The following is a 5572-nucleotide window of genomic DNA, read 5'->3' on the forward strand; positions in this document are numbered from 1 at the left end:
ATTATGTTAGATCCACTATGGACTGGACTCTCACACTATTATGTTAGATCCACTATGTACTGGACTCTCACACTATTATGTTAGATCCACTATGGACTGGACTCTCACACTATTATGTTAGATCCACTATGTACTGGACTCTCACACTATTATGTTAGATCCACTATGGACTGGACTCTCACTATTATGTTAGATCCACTATGGACTGGACTCTCACACTATTATGTTATATCCACTATGGACTGGACTCTCACTATTATGTTAGATCCACTATGGACTGGACTCTCACACTATTATGATAGATCCACAATGGACTGGACTCTCCCCAGCCACTTGGTCCAGCTCTTCCCGGGGGATCCCGAGGCCTTCCCAGGTCAGCCCGACATGTCCCGGGTCTTCCCCCTGGCCTCCTAGCGGTCAGTGGTGCCCTAAGCACCTCCCCTCGGTCTCCAAAGTTCCAAATCTCTTGTCCCTGGGCTCAGACGTCACAGTCCCAGTTCAGCTCCAGCCGGGGTTATAATTAGAAGCAGCAGCCATTGTCCGCAGGTATGCAGGTGACGTCACTGCTATGATAATTAGCATGCTAACGAGCACTTAGGGCTGCAGGTGTGTCTCCTCCATGTTCTTCCCTGAAAAGCATTTAGATAAGTTCATGAACTTCCCCAGAAACGTCGGGAGTCCACGTACCATAAAGCAGATCTGACTTATAGACTAAGCTGTGTTGGACCAGGATCCATACTGGACTTCTTGGCAGGTGTCCTGAGAACGTAGCAGCGAGAACCATTGGACCGAGGTGGACTAAAGGTCTCCTGGAACTTTGAACAAGGAAATAAAACTCGGGCTTTAACGTATTTGGCCGGTGGCCAACATTTTTAGGAGTGGAACAAGCAGGTCTGCCCGGCAGTCACAAGACCTTACTGTACCTTGGTCTGTCCTGACCAGCACAGACTTACTGTACCTTGGTCTGTCCTGACCACCACAGACTTACTGTACCTTGGTCTGTCCTGACCACCACAGACTTACTGTACCTTGGTCTGTCCTGACCACCACAGACTTACTGTACCTTGGTCTGTCCTGACCACCACAGACTTACTGTACCTTGGTCTGTCCTGACCACCACAGACTTACTGTACCTTGGTCTGTCCTGACCACCACAGACTTACTGTACCTTGGTCTGTCCTGACCACCACAGACTTACTGTACCTTGGTCTGTCCTGACCAGCACAGACTTACTGTACCTTGGTCTGTCCTGACCACCACAGACTTACTGTACCTTGGTCTGTCCTGACCACCACAGACTTACTGTACCTTGGTCTGTCCTGACCACCACAGACTTACTGTACCTTGGTCTGTCCTGACCACCACAGACTTACTGTACCTTGGTCTGTCCTGACCACCACAGACTTACTGTACCTTGGCTTTTTGACAACGATTAATCAATATTGGGTTTCTTTTGTTGATTTAACATTGAAATTTGGTCATTTCCCAACCAATATTCAACAACATTTTCTCAAACACATTACAAACACAGCGTCTCAGCACTGTTATTTTCCGTTTTTTCGACTATTTTTTGGAACCTTGGAGACATCATGCCTGGTGGGTGTGTTGTCGGAGGGTGTAACAACACTAACAGGGAGGGATTCAAGTTGCACCACTGGCCCGAAGATGCCAGAGTGGCAAGAAATTGGACGAAATTTGTTGAAAATACGAGGGTGTGGGGAAAGCCGCACACTTTACCGACGAAAGCTATGCTACTACAGAGATGGCAAGATTGTGTGGATATCCTGCGACACTCAAAGCTGATGCATTTCCTACGATAAAGTCAAAGAAATCTGCTGCCAGACCCCCATCGAATGTACCAAAGTGTTTCCCGCCAGACCCCCATCAAATGTGCCGGATGGTCTGCACATTTTACCGGCGATGCTAAGGCAGACATGGCACAGAGATGTATGGATAACCTGCAGATGCATTTCCAACGATAAAGTCAACTAAATCACAAAGGTGAGTTTTGTTGATGTTGTTGACTTATGTGCTAATCAGACATATTTGGTCGCGGCATGACTGCCAGCTAATCAATGCCAACATGCTATTTAGGCTAGCTGTATGTACATTTGAAACCATATTACGTTTCCTTCCACCCACATTTAATGCCAAACAAACACTTACCAATCGACGGATTTAAGTTGCTCCAGTGTCACAAGATGCGAAAGTCCTGATCGTTTGGTCCGCACATTTTACCGGCGATGCTAAGGAAGACATGGCACAGAGATGTATGGATAACCTGCAGATGCATTTCCAACAATAAAGTCAACTAAATCACAAAGGTGAGTTTTGTTGATGTTGTTGACTTATGTGCTAATCAGACATATTTGGTCGCGGCATGACTGCCAGCTAATCAATGCCAACATGCTATTTAGGCTCGCTGTATGTACATTTGAAACTATATTTACATCCAGCGTTTCCTTCCACCCACATTTAATGCCAAACAAACACTTACCAATCGGCGGGTTTAAGTTGATCCAGTGTCACAAGATGCGAAAGTCCTGATCGTTTGGTCCGCACATTTTACCCGCGATGCTAAGGCAAACATGGCCGAATAGCGTCAATAGCTATTCGCTCAATAGCTTCAGTTTCTTCTTCATTACTTTCATACTCCAACCATCCGTTTCAATACATGCGTAATCTGTTGAATCGCTTAAGCCGCTGAAATCCGAGTCTGAATCCGAGCTAATGTGGCTATATCTTGCTGTGGTAACCGCCATTAGCAGCACTGGATGACGTCACAGGAAAATGGATAGTGGCTTCGAACATAGCGGAAATAGGACAGCGGAGACCCCGGACTGTTGAAGGACTGAAGCTCTACATAAAACAAGAATGGGAAAGAATTCCACTTTCAAAGCTTCAACAATTAGTTTCCTCAGTTCCCAAACGTTTATTGAGTGTTGTTAAAAGAAAAGGTGATGTAACACAGTGGTGAACATGCCCTTTCCCAACTACTTTGGCACGTGTTGCAGCCATGAAATTCTAAGTTAATTATTTGCAATAAAAAAAACAAGTTTAATGCCGGTGTGATAGTTTCACTACTTTATTTGTGACATCCTGTCACAAATATTAATTTAGAATCTCATGGGTGCAACACGTGCCAAAGTAGTGGGGAAAGGGCATGTTCACCAGGAAAGTACCCGCACTCTTTTTTTTTTTACCAAGCCACGCTGCTGTAACACGTGCTGAATGTGGCTTGGCATTGTCTTGCTGAAATAAGCAGGGGCGTCAATGAAAAAGATGGCAGCATATGTTGTTCCAAAAGCTGTATGTACCTTTCAGCATTAATGGTGCCTTCACAGATGTGTAAGTTACCCATGCCTTGGGCACTAATGCACCCCCATACCATCACACATGCTGGCTTTTACACTTTGCGTCGATAACAATCTGGATGGTTCACTTCCCCTTTGGTCCGGATGACACCATGTGGAATATTTCCAAAAACAATTTGAAATGTGGACTCGTCAGACCACAAAACACTTTTCCACTTTGCATCAGTCCATCTTAGATGATCTCGGGGCCCAGAGAAGCCGGTGGCGTTTCTGGATGTTGTTGATAAATGGCTTTCGCTTTGCATAGTAGTGCTTTAACTTGCACGTACAGATGTAGCAACCAACTGTATTTCGTGACAGTGGTTTTCTGAAGTGTTCCTGAGCCCATGTGGTGATATCCTTTAGAGATTGATGTCGGTTTTTGATACAGTGCCGTCAGAGGGATGGAAGGTCACGGTCATTCAATGTTGGTTTCCGACGCTACATGAGCCAGTCCTCATGGGAAATGTGGCCTTCTTCTGGCAAAACACCACGGCTTTGGTCTCGACCAAAACTGAATGTTCTTAAGTTGGACTCTGAGATTGATTCCAATTCAAATAAGAATCAATAAGTGTCAGGTTCAAACACTGATGATAAAAGGAAAAGAATCAAACAGAGACAAAATTAAATTTGGACTCAGATTTGAGGAGAGACATGGCCACTGTACTGTCCGTACAGTCCTGCACCACGCTCTGCCCCAAGATCGTACTCCTTCTTCAATCAATCAATCAATCAATCAATCAATGTTTACTTATATAGCCCTAAATCACTAGTGTCTCAAAGGGCTGCACAAACCACTACCACATCCTCGGTAGGCCCACATAAGGGCAAGGAAAACTCACACCCAGTGGGACGTCGGTGACAATGATGACTATGAGGACCTTGGAGAGGAGGAAAGCAATGGATGTCGAGCGGGTCTAACATGATACTGTGGAAGTTCAATCCATAATGGATCCAACACAGTCGCGAGAGTCCAGTCCAAAGCGGATCCAACACAGCAGCGAGAGTCCCGTTCACAGTGGAAAAGTTCTTAATTTGACTCCCCCCCACCCCACCTTCCCACAGCTGCTTCCTCAGGGAAGTGGGTCGTAAACAGCGTTGCCGAACAGTTCAAAAATAGTTCAAAGAGAGTCAATCAATCAATGTTTATTTATATAGCCCCAAATCACAAATGTCTCAAAGGACTGCACAAATCATTACGACTACAACATCCACGGAAGAACCCGCAAAAGGGCAAGGAAAACTCACACCCAGTGGGCAGGGAGAATTCACATCCAGTGGGACGCCAGTGACAATGCTGACTATGAGAAACCTTGGAGAGGACCTCAGATGTGGGCAACCCCCCCCCTCTAGGGGACCGAAAGCAATGGATGTCGAGCGGGTCTAACATGATACTGTGAAAGTTCAATCCATAGTGGATCCAACACAGCCGCGAGAGTTCAGTTCAAGCGGATCCAAGACAGCAGCGAGAGTCCCGTCCACAGGAAACCATCTCAAGCGGAGGCGGATCAGCAGCGTAGAGATGTCCCCAATCGATACAGGCGAGCAGTCCATCCTGGGTCCCGACGAGCGGTCCATCCTGGGTCTCGACTCTGGACAGCCAGTACTTCATCCATGGTTATCGGACCGGACCCCCTCCACAGGAGAGGGGGGGACATAGGAGAAAAAAGAAAAAAGAAGCGGCAGATCAACTGGTCTAAAAAGGAGGTCTATTTAAAGGCTAGAGTATACAGATGAGTTTTAAGGTGAGACTTAAATGCTTCTACTGAGAGTCCCATAAAATAGTTATAAAGGAGTTCCATAAAATAGTTAAAAGAGAGTCCCATAAAATACTTCAAAAAGAGTTCTTCTGGAAGTTGGGCAGATCCTGCCATCTGCCCGCTTGTCAGGAACAGAATCTAATACAAAGTTGTTTTTGTGATATTCTAGAAACAATTGTTCTGACTATGAGGAATTGTTCAGCAGAATCTGAAGTGGAATCGGAACCGGGGGGAAAAAAAAATCCCATCAGTTCCCGTCACTAACCCACGACCCATCAGCCCCCTGGGGGACGGGTCTTGCCCAAAAGGCCCGATGCCAACATGGCGACATATGTTCCAAACTTTTCAAGGAGTCGCTGGGTTGGATTTGTCAAGTGTTAAGAAACAATTGCCTGCAAAGAATGCATTGAGTAATTAAATAATTGTCGGCCTCACCTAGAAGGGCGGGTGCGGAGTCCA

The sequence above is a fragment of the Nerophis ophidion genome, linkage group LG04 (genome assembly GCF_033978795.1).
Source record: "Nerophis ophidion isolate RoL-2023_Sa linkage group LG04, RoL_Noph_v1.0, whole genome shotgun sequence".
NCBI lineage: Eukaryota > Metazoa > Chordata > Actinopteri > Syngnathiformes > Syngnathidae > Nerophis > Nerophis ophidion.